Here is a 16960-nt window from a genome sequence, read left to right as displayed (position 1 = left end):
AGCTTATTCCGTAATGCCTATTATCCAAACACATTCCAACTCTTCAACTCATTTCTAGATTCAGGGAATGGGAAATGATTTCTAGTCAGAGAACATTCTGGAAAGTACTTTGGGACACAGTCTTCTTGGACCCAGCTGAGATCCTTCATCTGTAAAATGGGCATGATAACAGGACCTACCTCATACAGTGGCTGGGATTAAAGAAAATAATGCATATTTTAGCACAGTGCCTATCTCATAGGAAATCCTCAAAAATATTAGTCTCTATTATTTTAAGTAATCACATCATCATCACCGTAGTCTCTTTTTAAATTTTGGAGCATGAAATCAGGTTTTTTTTTTAAATTTTAGTATCAAGAATCGTCTAGCTTTTGGTTTATTCACTGCTTACCATTTTTCCCCAAAGAAACAACCTCATCAGAATTTTGTTGGTTGATTAATAGATCTTTATTGAGGGTCTATTTGACACTGATCCAGCGCACTGCTCTAGCGCTGTGGCCTCTCTCCTACCCTCAGAAGGTGGTTCAGGTACGGCTCCTCAGTTAGGTTATGGTTCTCACAGGCTTGAACACGGTGTGTCTTCATGGGGATGAGTTAGCCCCCAGGCAAGATCTGGAGCCATTTTTCTTTGTCGCAACAGAGGTGAGGTTGCTGCTGGCATCTCATAGATGAAGGTCCAGGATGCTGTTAAGCATCCTAGAGTGCACAGGACAGCCCCCACGACAGAGACGTATCTAACCCAAAATGTCAACAGCATCGGGGCTGAGAAGCTGCGGTCTGTCTACCCTTCCTGCTGTCTCTGCTTGAGAAACGCCAAGCGGACCAGGCTTGATGACTCTCTGGTCTGTCGCTCCAGGAAGTGTTTTTGAGAAAAGAAAGTTGTGGGGACTTGCACAGCTTTTCTTAGCAAAGGACAAAATGACAGAGAGCCAAAGCACTAATAGCACTCCCTCCCTCCGACGGGGGCACCCCTCCGGCTCACGCGCCCCAGCAGGAGTGTGCACACCGCCTCAGCCAGAGCGACATTTTCAGTTCAAATCCAACCTGCTAAGAAATCCACGGAACATGAGCACGGAGGACTGTTTGCCCAGGACTAGAGGGGGAAGGGACTGTGTCTGGGGGCTGACGATGCTGAACCTTCACCCCTCCTGGCAGTGTTTGCTGGCCAGAAAGCAGAGCCAGCTGTACTTGGACAGCACTTTACACAAACAGACAACACACACTGTTATCTCCTAAATTGGAGGCTTTCTGCAATGTCTTCTCCTGTGGGCACTGGACTCAGGCAGGAAGACCACCCACAGGCAAGCACACAGCACCTCCCAGGGAGGCCCTGTAATCACCCTCCGCTCTCGCCACCTGTTCTGGGCGGGTTATCAGATGGGAAGGAGCCAGTTAATAACCGTTTATAAGCTATAAATGGAAATGGCCATGGCAGGGAGCTGATAAACATTTTGGGGGCAAATTATTTGTGTAGCTGACTGTCATTTGCACCCCTCTCAACTGCTTGAAAGTATGCGTTTCAGGTTACAGGATGTCCAAATGGCTGTTTTTGGGGGGGGGAGGGGATGGGGGGGCCTATTGAAGTGCCGCGTCTGTAGTCCCGATCCAGGCCGCAGACAATGACAACAACCCTGGACCTTTTCAGCCTTCCTGGGTATCAGATCTTTTTCCTTAACTCTGCTTGGGAGTGAAAAGGAAATTCCAAAGCTAGAACTCCCTAAAGTGTCCCGTGCACTTTGGAATCTCAAATCCCAATTTGGGGTTGAAATGCACAGACAGAGTTGTTTAAAAAGTGAGCTTTTACAAGGTCCATTAGTTTGAGTTGGGATTTTTTTTTTTTTCTGCTAAAAGGAAGTGAGGATGGCCAGGCTGCATTTAAACTGACAGCTGCCAGTCTGAGGCAACTGCAGACCTCAGAGTGCTTGTGGGCCTGGCACAAAAGAGACGATTCAGCAACCACTGTGGTTGCAGAGGGGCCGCTGTCCCGCTCGGCTCAGCTCGGCAGCTACTGGAAAGGCTAAAGGGGGAGCCTCATAAACAAGAGTGTGCCAGGAGCAGGGAGGGGGGCCCTGCACATTTAAATAACAAAACTGACAGCTTTCACCTGGGCGTGGCTGGTGGGCAAAGGCGACTGGCCCAGCCTGATTTCTGCCTTTATCTTCCCAGGGAAGCCAAGGCTGGGAAGTGGGTGTGACCAGATTTCCAGGGGTTCTGATCACTAGCGCGGGGCCTGAGGATGGCTCATTTCAGGCCTTGCGAGGTACAGGAAGGGTGCCAGGAGGTGCCTCTCCGCTCTTACCAGGCTGTGGGGTCTTCAGCAAGCATCTTATCTTCTCTGCACCCACATCCTTATCTGCTACAAGGGAGGCCGGGGTTGAAGGCACTGCTGGAAGCTACAGAAGTCTGACCAGAAACCGGCCTCGGGGAATTCACAACTGGGCTGCAGAGAAGACCTTCCACGGACTAGATCGTCAACCTCTCAAGGCCATGGGGAATTGGCAGCAGAGCCCTGGAGAATACATATGGCCAGCATTGGTCAAGGGACGGACAAGGCCCTGGAGAGCGGGAAGACTTCAATGAGGAGAGCTGATTTGAATTGGCCGCAAGGGTGATCAAGTCAGTGGGGACTGGGACCAAGAGAGGGAACTCCACAGCCAGAGGCGCGGCAGAGGGTGTCCACGGCGGCTTTCAAAGAGACAGTCAGCTTATCTGTCCCCAGGGAGCTAACATTAGGGAGGCAGGTTATGGCCGGATTGGGAAGGGCTTATGTCCTGGGGAAGAGGTCAGTGTTTCTTTGAACTCCTGAGCAGGAAGGACTGGCAGGTGGGTCCGGTGAAAAGGTCAGATACCTTGAACAGGTGAGATGCCTGAAGGAGAGGCAGGTGCCAGTCCAGGCGTACAGGGTGGGCAGCTCAGAGGCCCCTGGAATGGAGAGAGGGAGGGAAGAGACCCTGGAGAAAGGGTGCCATGGACTTGGTGAGGAGAATCAGCAAGACCAGGGCTGGAGGCGAGGCGGAGTCTGAGCCAGCGGGAAAGTGAAATACCTCTGCCAGAAACTAGCGAGTCCTGAAGAGGGAAAGGAAGCTTTGTTTCCTACACTCGGAATTTGGGGGCAAAGCATCCAAGGAGAAACAGCCAGCAAGAAGTTGGAAACATCGAAATGGAGTTAGAAAGGGTGTCTTTGCCTCTCTGTGTCCTTAACTAGGTTGAGAGCACTTTGAGGACAGCACTAGTGTCCCAGAATAGAGTGGACATTATATTGAGTGACAACTATGTAATGAATCATTAGCTATGATCTTCTGAAGACATACTCTTGTCAGGCCACAAAAGTAGGGTTATGATTATTGTCACACCCAATTTTCCGAAACTGAGGTTCAGAGAAGTAAACAATTTTATCCCAGGTCACACAGCTTGTAAATGGCTTAATTGGTCCAGCTGATATAAACGGCCAGCTTCTCCCATTCTCCCTCACGTCCTCCGTGACTTCCTAACGTAGGAATTCTCTCACGGGAAGCTTTTGCTTCTCTACAACTAATACGCCACCTTGGGCACAGTGGCCAGGTTTGTAATGTGTTAAATATTAGTTTTTCTTTCTGCTACCAACTTCTTACAAATAAATATCAAAATTTTATCAGTCTACGACTTTAAAAATAAAAGAAAAACAAGAAGAAAAAATCTTGGCCTCCTTTTCTTAAAAGCATACAGATTAGAGACATCAAATTAATCACAATTTTTTGCTTAAAAATTATATTCTATTTTATTTGGCAAAGCAAAGAGAATTTCTGAGAGGCAAAGGAGAAAATATAAATTTATTCCTTGTCTTTTTTTTTTTTTGCTTGAGGAAGATTGTCCTTGAGGTAACATATGTGCCAGTCTTCCTCTACTTTGTATGCGGCACAGCATGGCCTGATGAGCGGTGTGCAGGTCCGCGCCAGGGATCTGAACCGCAAACCCTGAGCCACCAAGGCAGAGCACACGAAATTAAACACTATGCCACCAGGCCGGCCCCCCCTTGTCTTTATTACAAAATATTTATCTAGAAATTGTGTTAATAGAATTATTTGACAAAACATTAATAATTATCTAAAAGTAAAACATACGCCTCTCTTCCAGGTAGCTCTCAGGCCAAATTCATCCACATACATGTTAAAATATCATTTACATATTTGGGGAAGGAAAGCACACAGATTCTGCGAGGTCTCACAGTAACTCGAAGTTAGGACTTAAGATCAGTGTGCACCACTTCTACTTTTAAAGCTGTGCCCGAGCCAGCTGCCTCCCGTGTATTTCCAGGGCAGATGATCGAATCCAGCTATGGCGATTAACCAGCTATGGCGATTAACACGGTGTTGGAGTTTTTGCCAGATTCAGGCTCTGAAGGGAATTTCTTCCCGGGGCATTTTGGCGGGAACCTTGCGTTGTTCTCACCTTCATCTGGAGCAGCCAGTGGCCCCCTCTGTGGTGTAATCCGTCTGCCTCAGCCTTCATGCCCTCTTCTTTCATTTAAATCACATGAAGTGATCTCAGACTGAAAGAGAAAATAGTATATGAGGGCATGTAACGTGCACCTTCGCTCCTGAGCAGCTGTTCCTTCCTTCAGAATCACCTGGCTGGCAAGAAAGGGACAGCCTTCATCAACTTACTGGAGAATTGGCATTATTTGTTACAGGAACTTCTGTTCACCAGAGAGAAACCCTAGGAAAAGTTGCCCATTGCTGGCTTGTTGAGGCCATTGTTTCTGTATTAATGATCCTTTTATTCCATGAGCCCAACATAAAATTCAATATGTCCACAGAGGTCTAAAGCAAATTAGGCAAAGCCTAAAGAAATGGAAAGACATTAGTTTTCCATTTTGTTTTCTTCCTTTCTTTCTTTTGAGGAAGATTGGCCCTGAGATAAGATCTGTGCCAATCTTCCTCTGTTTTATGTGGGATGCCGCCACAGCATGGCTGACGAGTGGTGCTAGGTCTGTGCCCAGAATCTAAACCCTGGAACCCCAAGCCACTGAAGCAGAGCACACGAACTTAACCACTACGTCACTGGGCTGGCCCATGTTTTATTTCATTTTTAAATCAAAATGATAACACTTTTCCATGTAATTGTTACAGACTGGGCTTTATGCCTCTGAGGGCCAGGAAGAAAAAAAAAAACAAGAAGAAAAACAATGAAAAATGTTGGTTTGGATAACAAATAACTCAGTAAGAAAGTTGTGGGACCTCATTTTTTTCCCAGGCTTAATATATAGCTATAGTAGCCAGTTGTAAGAAGTACTATGCACTATTCCTTGGATGAAGAAAAATTGACGATTGATTTTGTTGCTGAAATCTACTTTGCCATCCTCAATCCCAGAATGATGGCGAAACTAAAAAACTGAGCATGTGCGGACCAACATCCCCACACTGCCCTCTGGTGGTGGCCTACTTCTTGGCATCTTTGCATTGATACTAGGGGTCGGCAGCTGGGCACCCCTGGGGCTGTCCAGGTCTGATGGCCAAGAAGAAAGAGGTCACTGCAAATATTTTGTAGTCTTGCCTCTTTGTGTGCACCTCACCTTTATCACACGGCTTGGGTTTTAATCATTTCCCATCCACCTCCCCACTGGCCTGCTAGCTACTTGTGGACAAGACCATGTCATCTTCATCTTGTGCACCCAGTGCCCACACTTCACAAGTGCCCAGTGCCTGTTGAGTGTGTGACAAGTGTGTGAAGAAAGGGATGCCCTACTGAAGCAGAGTGTGGCTGAGTGATTGTTCCCAATTCCTCCAAAATAAGGGAGCTGTGTGGTTCTTGGATCGTGTTTGTTACGCACCCACAGCTGAGCTGGAGCTCGGGCAGCTGCTCACCGGGGACCTGGAGCTCAGGCACCTGCACACTGGATCCACTTTAGATGCAGCCCTGCCATGGGGGTCTGGCTGGCTGCTGGCATCTGTCTCCATCGCTGATGTGCCTGCCAGCGGTGCTCAGACGCAGCATTTGGAAGCGAGTATTCTCTCCTCATTTCAAATGCAGGCGTCCTGGAACATGATGGGAGAAAGAAAGAAGAATGAGGAGCAACTGTTTGACCTCTGCGGCTTCCTGTGCTTCCTGAGGAAATAACTTAGTCTACTTATTTTTCTTCCAAACCTCTTCTTGCCTGTGGGCAAATCACTTCACAGGGCCTCCTCTGTGAAATGAGAGCATTGATTACCTAGAATTTGCCAGTTCAGACATTCCTTGACCCTAAATCTAGTCTCTTATAAATTAATTTTTATCTTATTTGAATTCATTAAAATTTTAAAAGGTGGTGGTAATTTTGACATGTTCATCTCTCTGCAGAGAGACCCCTGCTCTGCCCTGCTTATTCCTTGTCCCCATCAGCATCTCTAACTAGCCAGTCCTTGACACTGGAGATGGCCTTTGTAAAGATGGGATTCCAGTTTTAGACCTTTTAAAAAAATATATTCATATTAACATTGTTCATAATTGCTCAAAACTGAAACCAACCTGGGTGTTCATTTAGGTGTGGTCATATTCTGGATTTCTACACAGCAATGAATAGGAATTAGCTATAGCTATATACGTGAAATGTGTGGAGTGATAACATGCCTGCCCAAACACCTGTGATTAGGGGGCTAAACAAAACATACAGCCAAGAGAAAATATGGGAAACACTTTGCATTTTAGATTTCCATTTTTTCTTAAATGGGAAATTTTAAAGAAGCACCTGCAAGACAAACCTTAATTGATATCTCAGGGCAGAGTTTCTCAGAGGGTGATTGCAAAGCCCATCAGAATCGTCTGGGGAGTTTGTTGAAAATGAAGACGCCGAGCCCACCGGGCTGTACCGCATCAGAATCACCGGGCGGCACGGGGAGAATTTTAATGAAGCCCCCACTGATTCGCATGCATGGTAAACTCTGAGAAACGTGTTCTAAAGTTTGGTTAAATCCTGAGGAGGGCGGTTCTTTGTCAGTCTTGCGGGTTTCTTACTGTCTGAAACCTCGCGAGCGCCCCTGACAGTCCAGGGGAGAACTGAGCCCAGCCGCATCCGTGCCTCCGCGGTCTCCAGGCTGTTCGAGAATCTGTGAAGAGCAGTCCACCAGAGAGAGCGCCAAACAGCCCAAGACCCCCGAGGAGAGTTTAGCCAAGATTTCGAGGTCAGAGAGAGGCCAGAATGCCATTCTTTCTTTAAGAAAAAGCCGAAGGCCCGGGGAGGTGGCAGCGTATTTGTGATGAGTTCAGTGGGTGCTGAGCCAAAGACTAACAACAAGCAGCAAGCTTAGCTGGGGGGTTCTTGCCCTTTGCAGACAACTTTCAACTCAGTCTGAAAGCTAACCTTCGAGTCTCTATTTTATTCTAAGTCATATCATCAGCTATGAGAAATAGTCCTGTTGGTTGGACGAAATACTTAAGGAAAAGTTTCTTCAGTCTCTGCCAGGCGAGCACTGTCGTGGGGAAACTCAATGCAAGGTCTGTTGCATCCACCGAATATCAACATGGGAGATCACTGGTTCATCCTTTCAGAAATGGAGACATCTTTTGGATCGAGATCATAAAATGAGGGACCAGGTCTTTAGGCCAATGATAGGGCATAAACTTGGTAACTGTAGACAAAGGGAAAATATCAACTTTATTTCCTCTGCAGTCTCTATGGTTTTGGTGTACAGACCCACCTTTTTTTTTATTATAACAGAAATAAGATTCATTTCAGGATATCTCTCTGAGTTTGATGCACTGATGGATTGAGTTTCCCTTGGTTACTGTACATCACAGTATCTGCAAGAACACTTTTCATAGCAGTTAAGAGTGTGGATTCTGGAGCCCACTGACTGAGTTCCAGACCCAGCTCCTCTACTTATAAGCTGGGTGACCCAGGTTGGGTGACCAACCATCCTGGTTTGCCGGGGACTGAAAGGTTGCCCTGGATTTGAGACTTTCAGTGCTGAAACCAGGAAACTCCTGGGAAAACTGGTCCACATTGGCCCTCCTTGACCTGGAGTAAGTTATTCACCTTCCCAGGCCTCAGTTTCCTCTTTGTGGAGTGGGGGTACTAGGGTAGGAGCAGACCCCGTGGAGTGGTCGGGGGATCACAGGAGCTAATCGTACTCAGAACTGTGCTGGCCCACAGTGAGCACCGAGGTGTTTGGCGTCACTTTCACATTAGAAATGGCCTGCTCCACCTCCTCACGCTGCAGATAGGCATCGAAGAGCTAATGTGGGTGCCGACAGATCCAGATGGGAACACAGACTGGGGCCTCCCTTGTGGACGTTGGAAAGAGTCCACTGGAAACCTCCTTCTGTGTGGTTGCCCAGTTGAGATGCTTGCGAAACAAGTACCACCTTGGAGATGCCGCGGGTTTGGTTCCAAACCACCACAATAAAGTGAATATCCCAATAAGCAGAATCACATGAAGTTTTTGGTTTCCCAGGCCATAAAGAAGTTTTGTTTACACTATACTGCAGTCTATTAAGTGTGCAAATAGCATCACGTCAAAAAAAAGTAGTTAATTAAATTAACTAATTTAAATGATTAAAAAATACTTAATTGCTAAAAAATGCTAAGCATCATGTGAGCCTTCAGTGAGTCATAATGTTTTTGCTGGTGGAGGTCTTGACTCGATGTTGATGGCTGCCGAATGATCAGGGTGGCGGTTGCTGAAGGTTGAGGTGGCTGTGGCAATTTCTTAAAATATGCTAACAATGAAGCTTGCTGCACTGGTTGACACTTCCTTTCATGAACAATTTCTTTGTAGCATGCGATGTTGATTGATAGCATTTTACCCACAGTAGAACTTCTTTCCAAACTAGAGTCAGTCCTCTCAAACCTGCCGCTGCTGTATCAACTAAGTTTATGTAACTAACATTCTAAACCCTTTGTCTTCATTTCAATAGTCTTCACAGCATCTTCACCAAGAGTAGTTTCCATCTCAAGAAACCAATTTCTTTGCTTATCTATAAGAACCAACTCTTCATCTGTTAATGCTTTATCATGAGATGGCAGCAATTCGGCCACATCTTCAGACTCCAATTCTAATTCTAGTTCTATTGCTCTTTCTACCATGTCTGTAGTTACTTCCTCCACTGAAGTCTTGAACTCGTCAAAGTCATCCATGAGTGTTGGAATCAACTTCTTCCAAACTCCTGTTAATATTGATATTTTGACCTCTTCCTATAAATCACCAATGTTCTTAACGGCATCTAAAATGCAGAGTCCTTTCCAGAATGTTTTTAATTGACTTTGCCCAGATCCATCAGAGGAATCACCATCTATGGCACCTATAGCCTATGAAATGTATTTCTTAAATAACAAGAATTGAAAGTCAAAATTACCCCTTGATCCACGGGCTGCAGAATGGATGTTGTGTTAGGCATGAAAACAACATTAATCTTCTTGTGCATCTTCATCAGAGCTCTTGGGTGACCAGGTGCATTGTCAATAAGCAGTAATATCTTAAAAGGAATATTTTATTCTGAGCACTAGGTCTCAACAGTGGGCTTAAAACATTCAGTAAACCATATTGTAAACAGATGTGCTGTCATCCTGGCTTTGTGGTTCCATCTATAGAGCACAGGCAGAGTAGATTTACCATAATTCTTAAGGATCCTTGGACTTTCAAAATGGTAAATGAGCATTGGCTTCAACTCGAAGTCATCAGCTGCATTAGCCCCGAACAAGAGAGTGAGCCTGTCCTTTGAAGCTTTGAAGCCAGTCTTTGGCTTCTCCTCTCCAGCTATGAAAGTCCTAGAAGGCATCTTCTTTCAATATAAAGCTGTTTTGTCTACATGGAAAATCTGTTCAGTGTAGCCACCTTCATTAATGATCTTGGCTAGATCTTCTGGAGAACTTGCTGCAGCTTCTCCATCAGCACTTGCTGCTTCACCCTGCACTTTTATATTATGGAGATGGCTTCTTTCCTTAAACCTCATGAACCAACCTCTGCCAGCTTCAAACTTTTCTTCTGCAGCTTCTTCACCTCTCTCAGCTTCACAGAGTTGAAGAGAGTGAGGGCCTTGCTCTGGATTAGGCTTTGGCCGAAGGGAATGTTGTGGCTGGTTTGACCTTCTATCCAGACCACTAAAACTTTCTCCATATCAGCAGTAAGGTTGTTTCACTTTCTTATTATTCATGTGCTCACTGGACTAGCACTTTGAATTTCCTTCAAGAACTTTTCCTTTGCATTCACAACTTAGGTAACTGCTTGGTGCAAGAGGCCTAGCCTGGCTTTCAACATGCCTTCCTCACTAAGCTTGATCATTCCTAGCTTTTGATTTAAAGTAAGAGACGTGTGACTCTTCTTTTCACTTGAACACTCAGCAGTCACGGTAGAGTTATTAACTGGCCTAATTTCAGGGAACAGGGAGGCCTGAGAGAAGGGGGAACGGCTGGTCAGTGGAGCAGTCAGAACACGCACGACATTTATTGATTAAGTTTGCCGTCTTATATAGGCACAGTTTGTGGCACCACAAAACAACTACAATAGTAACGTCAAAGATCACTGATCACCCATCATCATGACAAATATAATAATAAGGAAAATGTTTGGAATGTTGTAAGAACTGCCAAAATGTGATGCAGGGACACAGGGCGAGAAAACGCTGTTGGAAAAATAATGCTGATAGACACGCTCAATGCGCGGTCGCCACAAACCTGCAATCTGTGACAAGTGCAGTAAAGGGAGAGATGAGTGTATCTGGCATCTCCCATGCAGTGATGGTGGTGACATTTGGGGCCTGAACGTCCTCTAACCTTCTCTGGGGACTGTGGGTCCGCCTCCTGGTAGGGTAGGGCGACCACAGACTTGCCTGTGAGCCCCAGAAAGGGAGGCCAAGGCTGGTTTCCATGAACCAGGTAAGATGGCCACTGTCCCTGGATGTGGACTGAGACAGAGGAGTGGAGCCCGAGCGGGGTGGGGCTGGGGAAGGGGACGTCCTTCCTGCACACAGCTAGCGAGTGCCTGTGCGTGCATGCAGTGTTCCAGGCAGCTGCCTGTGGCGTTTACAGACTAATAACCAGAAACATCCACAGGAAAATATCAGAGCAATGAGAGGGATTCATGACGGCTAATGCTATTGAGCGTTGGCTCCGGGTCTGGGGCTGCTCCAAATGCTTGATACGTATTATCTCACTGAATCCTCACAGTAACTTATCTCATAGTAAACTAACTCATATTAAATGAGTTAATACATTATGAATAATTATTACCCTCATTTTATAAATGAGAAAGCTGAAGCACAGAGATGAGAGCCAGAACCACACTCCCACACCCACACTCTTGACCACTACCCTACACCGCTTCTCTAGAACAGTGGTTCTCAACAGGGGAAATTTTACCCCCAGGGGGCATTTGGAATTGTCTGCAGACACTTTGGTTGTGGCAGCTGGGAAGGTGCGACTGGCTTCTCTCCTGGGCAGAGGCCAGAGATGCTGCAAACATCCCACAATGCACAGGATAGCCCCACAACAGAGAACTATCCAGCCCAAGATGTCCACAGTGCGGGTGCAGCAGCTCAGTTCTAGGACGCCTGGGGAGAGGGCAGCCTCATGTTGGGGTCCCAGGAGGCCTCTGGAATCCTCTGTACCTGAACTGAGTCCCCAATCAGAAGGCTTCGGAAGGCACTGGCTGTGCACACATCTGGGCAGAGCAAGCACAAATGAGGAGCCTCCTGAGGAGGGTGGGCCGCGGGCCTGAGGTGGGAGTGAGTGGTCCAGGAGACAGCAGAGGGAGGAGGTCAGTCAGGGAGGGAGCCATAGCTGAAGTAAGGGGTTGGAATTTATGCCAAGCACAATCAGAAGCCACTGGAAGGCCAAAAATTGTGAGATTATAGGTGGCTTTTTATCTCCTTTTTGCTTAACTGTATTTTACAACTGTTATGGGCTGAATCACGTCTCCCCTAAAACTCATATGTTGAAACCCGCACTCCAGTCCCTCCGAATGTGACTGGACTGGGAGACGTGGCCTTTAAAGAGGGGGTTCAGTTAAACGAGGTCCCGTGGGCGCGCCCGGACCCAATGAACGGTGTCCTTATAAGAGCGGGACATCAGGACACAGACTCGCACAGAGGGAAGACGGCCACGTACCAGCCCAGGAGAGGAAGCCAGCCCTGCCCACACCCTGATCTTGGGCTTCCAGCCTCCAGAGCCGTGAGGAACAAACGTCTGCTGTCCAAGCCGCCCAGGCTGTGTTGCTTTGTCACGGCCGCCCTGGCAGGCTAACACAGCGACGACCCTCCAACGAGAGGAACACGGGTGTGCAAACACACAATTAAAGAAACAACAGGAAAACTTCTTTGAAAAGAATAACCCAAGCAGACATTGCCGACATGTTTGAGACTCCAGGTAGAAATAAAATCTCTTTAAAAACCAGCCGGAAGAAGAGAGAAATCATTTTAAAGAAACATGGGTACCCCAAGAAGAACAGAAGTAGGACATGTCAATGGCATCCAGCCCTAAAAGGCCAGACACACTACTGCTGTGGTGAAGGCTGTGCGATCTCAGGATGCCCACTTCAAGGGGTTCAGTCTAGAGAAATGCCCACAGGGCAGCGGGGACCATCGACCTGCCTCCTTCCGATGAGTGTTCAAAACTGCTCTGGAAACACCAGCGAGTTTCCAAGTCATGAGAGGGCTGGCATCACAGCAACAAAGAAAGGGCAGGAGGGAGCGGGAAAGAAGGGAGGAGGGAAGAAGAGAGGGAGAGACAGAGCGAGGGAGGAGGGAGGAAGACAAAGACATAAGTGACTCAAATGTCTAGCAGACAAGTTTCAAAATGGCCACTGAGGGTAGATGCCAACATAGAAAAGAGGAGTTTTAAGGAAAATATATAATAAAATATATAAAATGGACTGAAGAGGGAAAATATTTAATAACAGGAAAATATATAATAAAATATATAAAATGGGCAAAGGAGGTGTATGTTAGCACGTTCGGATGTGTTCGGAGCAGTTCAGCATGTCTGTGGACTGCAGACACACACTGTGCCGGTCCTTCAGTGTCCCGGTATGAAGGGACTGTGGGGCAGACCACAGCCATCCCCCGAATCCAGGCCCTGTCAGCTGTGGAGCTGCCTTACCTGGATCTCAGAAGGAAGCTCACCTGTGTCTTCTCTGCAATGCCATCTGACCTGCATAGACCGGGCTAGAGCAGACCGTTAGAATTTTCTTTATCTAGACTCATCCACTGCAGTCATTTCTCTGCGAGCTTGTGAGAAACCGTGCTCTCAGCCAACGCCCCTCAGCAGAGCCCTGAGCAAACGGTCCACGATCCTCCCTGTCAGGCCTCACTTCTCAGTCTGACAAACGCTTCCGTTCTGAAATCCCTGTGGTGAGGATCGCTCTCCCAAAATTCCCAGGGCGGTGCCGGGGGGGGGGGGGTGGGGTGTCCAGCTGGGGCTAGGAGGTTTGAAATGGAGTGGACACCAGCTGAGTATGTGCAAGCTGTTTGACCAGGTGGCCTGGCTGGGAGGCAGTCACCCTCAGACAGAGGGTGGGTGATGGGAGCTCTGCGTGAACTTCTCTGAGAGAGACCTGGAAGTGCCGGGGAGGGATGAAGACACGCCTTGTGTCAGAGCCAAAGACACCACGTGGTGGGGACTGGCTGCGTCGTCACTTAGGAGAAAGCAGAGTGCAAGAACCGAGGGAACACGACTTGGAGGAATCCTGAATGCAGGCCCGGGGTCCTTGGGTGGGCCGCCTTTGAAGAGGGCCCAACACGATGCCCAGCTCCTGGTGGACACACCCTGCTGCAAACCTTGTGCTGGGCACAGGCTGGACTGAGTGACTTGCTCTATGACTAGGTTACAAAAGGCTATGACTTCCATCTTGCAGCTCGCTTGTGCTCTCTCTCTCTCTCGTGGGCTTTGATGACGAAGCTGCCACGCTGGAGACGCCCACATAGTAAGGAACTGTGGGTGGCCTCCAGCCGATAGCCAGCAAGGAACTGAGGTCCTCACTCCACAGCCTAGGAGGAACAGAGTCCTGCAGACACCCACCCACCAAGCCCGGAAGTGGATCCTGCCTCAGTTGAACCTCCATGATGGGTCTGTGTGGGAGCAGGCCAACACCTTACTTCTCTGCTCATAACTCCCTGACTACATTCATGTCTGGATCCAGGACTGGCACCTGCCCCAGGCCTGGCGAATCAGAACTTGGACTCTCCATGGCCTCAGTTCACGGTGTGCACTTGCCCAAAGCCTGGAAGAATGGGTCCCCTGTGTCACAATGATTGGTCCAGATTCTTGTACGTGATCCAAGTTCTGGTAATAAGAGTCATTTAGGGCATGTTTGCTTTAGTTGTTATGACAGAAATTTCTTTTTCTGGTGTTTTAGAGAGGATGCAGAATAAGCCTAAACCTCCTAGCATCTGTTTCCCAATCACAAGCCTGTCTGATAAAAGAGCCAACATGAAGGAAAGAGGACTTGAGAAGGAAAGAATGAGGCTAAGTTCTGATGGCATTATTAAAGTACCTGGATCCAGCTGTGCCTGAAAGTAGCCTTTTCAGTCACATAATTCAATAAATTTCCATTCTCTTGCTTACACCAGTTTGAATTAAATTTGATTATCTTGCTTAATTAAATAATACATAGAGGATTTAGTTAATAAAACAGCCCATCTCATTTTCCTTATCCTTGAGGCAAGACAACAAAAAGATGTAAATATACATATTACCGATGATTAAGTTAATATTGCTGTATTTATGACAGCATTTTGAATGACACAGGTTCTCTGTGCTTCCATAGAAGAGGAACATTTTGGGCAGTGATGTTCGTGTTACCCCATAGACAGAAGGACTCACCAAGATGCCAATTTATTTGGTATTTTTAGCTGTCAGATTCTTGGTGCCACTGACCCCCTTTGAGACCTCTACAACTGGTAGTCTGAAGGTCCTGTTTGGTTCCCTGCCTCAGCCTGCACAATGTCTTCAAGAGAGTGACGAGGTCATCAGCAGTTCTTTACAATTCTCAATCGCTTAGATAAAAGTGAGTTGTGGGACGGTTTCTTTAGCACAAAGAACGAGCAGTGAGTGGCTCTATTTACTGTAGATAAGCATAAAACAACGGGTTTTATGGTTAAGAACATAAAATATAATGTTTCTTACTCAGCCACTCCAGGCCACTGCACTGACAGCCATAGAGCAGGCAGAGATGTGAACACATAAAGTGGGAAGTCTGGACCAGGCGGCTGTGTGGTGGCTCTCTGCCCCGGGGGATCTGGCATGGTGTGTGGTCCAGGAGCTCTCCAGTTACACAGCCTCCCCCGATTCCGACAAGTCCCCAGGGGGCACGTCCTTTGTAAAGCTTCCCAGGGCTTCCCCCAGACCCCTACTCTGGGCTGAGAATCAAAGCTGTGAATTGCCCTTCCTGTTGAGAAGTCTCATCTCCCAGGATGTGGTCAGAGGAGGCCCTGACCTTAACCTACAAATACCTTATCTTCAAAAGGAAAATAGTGTCACGATTATCAAAGTAAGTAATACGTTCATTACAGAAGATATTCAAATGCCAAAGGCAGAAAGAAGAAAACAGCCCATGTGTACCCTGGCCGGCTGCTGCCGGCATCACACGCTGGCCAGCAGGCCCCACTCCAGACGTCCGGAATCGGAATCTGCATTTTGACCAGACCCCAGCAGAACGTGCACATACTCAAGTCTGAGAGGCCCAGAGCTGGATAATCCCACGCTACATCTGAGTGTATTTCCTTGTAGTCTCCCATATGTTTATCAAAGTTGGGATTAATATCGAATAATCAATATTGCAATCACTCACCTTTAAAATGTTATTTGAAGTGTTCTGCTTCTCTCCCTTAATCGCACACTCTGTCCACCATCACATTTGATTGCTCTAGGGGCTTTCACAAAACCCAGCTTCTCCATTCGTGTGAGGAATAAACCGCCAGGCGGCACACAAGGAGTTAACGCCTGCATCCGCGTTGATGCCCGTCTGCAGGCGCTGTGGCCACGCCAGCCAAGCACGGATTTTGCAATGTTTGCCGTGTGTTTGCTTCATGTTGAAAGATGGACTGAATGGAGATTTCTTTTTGTTTGCACGTATCTGCGTGTGTGAGTGTGTGTGTGTGTGTGTGTGTGTGTGGGTCTCCGCGTCCCGTCTCCGTGTGTGGCCTCCTCCGGGTGAAAGCGCAGTGTTCCCGCTGTGCTTATCCTGAAGGCTTTCCAGACCTCCCTGCCCGCCGCCCGACGGGGAGACAAACAGCAGGGAGGCGCGAGGCGACGGGGGCTGCTCCTGTTCAAGGAAGACGAGGGCGCCCTCATTTTTAAAGCCCTCTTTTACAACGCCGGTTTCTTTTTAGACGCACAGTTTTGGAAGGTGCCCAAAGCACTGTGTAGAGCGTCCCCACCTTCTCCAACAGTGCTGGGCATGCAAAAGAGGTGGCTGCTGCGGCTCGCGAGCAGCGCGAAGGCAGGGGAGGCTGGAGGGGGACGGGGCGGACGGTGCTCAGCAGTGGCAGACGGACCCAGGACTGGACACTGGGCCACAACGAGGGTGAGGAGAGGGTGCAAGTGTGTCCACTCGTGCCCGGGGGCCGTCCACCCCCCCCCCCCCGGCTACTCCCCCGCAAGAATAATTTGGCCTCTGTCTCGCGCTCCCGCGCCCAGGGAGTCGCTTCTCTCCGGCTCGCGCCCTCCCCGCGTGTGCGCCCTGGGCTGCCGTGCAGCCGCCGTGCCCGGCATCCTGCCAGCCGACGCTCCGCGCTGCCCGCCAGGGCGACCCCCAGCACGGCGCCTCCCCGCGGCCGCGCCCCTGCCCGGACTCGCCGTGGCCGGCTCAGTGCCGCAGCCCTCCCGCACAGCCCCTCCGCGTGCGGCCCTCCCACCCTCCGCCCGCCCCACCCACGACCCCGTGGTCCAGGGAAGGCGCCCAGTGCCGGCAGTCCCTGCTCGCGGCTCGTAAGCTTTGCACTCAGAGGCCGAGCGTCCCGGGGAGCGGGCTGTGGGCCCGACCGGCCTGCGCGCCGAGCAGCAGCAGCCAGG

General features: G+C 48.5%; 1 long non-coding RNA gene across 3 annotated transcripts; it reads right to left on the bottom strand.

The window, feature by feature from the left end:
- Nucleotides 1-437: 437 nt before the first annotated feature.
- Nucleotides 438-16734, bottom strand: LOC106841121 (uncharacterized). Of its 3 annotated transcripts, XR_011497430.1 has the most exons (5): nucleotides 15738-16734; nucleotides 5810-6014; nucleotides 4429-4528; nucleotides 2850-2922; nucleotides 438-2509 (listed from the first exon to the last, which is right to left on the bottom strand). It is a non-coding gene; the product is annotated as an uncharacterized lncRNA (long non-coding RNA). The 3 variants fall into 3 exon arrangements; XR_011497429.1 differs by having other exon boundaries at nucleotides 438-2922; nucleotides 15738-16731; XR_001400552.3 differs by lacking the exons at nucleotides 438-2509; nucleotides 2850-2922 and having other exon boundaries at nucleotides 3737-4528; nucleotides 15738-16727.
- Between the last annotated feature and the right edge of the window lie 226 nt (nucleotides 16735-16960).

This window comes from Equus asinus, chromosome 23, assembly GCF_041296235.1.
Source record: "Equus asinus isolate D_3611 breed Donkey chromosome 23, EquAss-T2T_v2, whole genome shotgun sequence".
Lineage (NCBI taxonomy): Eukaryota > Metazoa > Chordata > Mammalia > Perissodactyla > Equidae > Equus > Equus asinus.
Note: the sequence above shows the minus strand (reverse complement) of the source record. Positions and strands in the feature narration are given on the sequence as shown.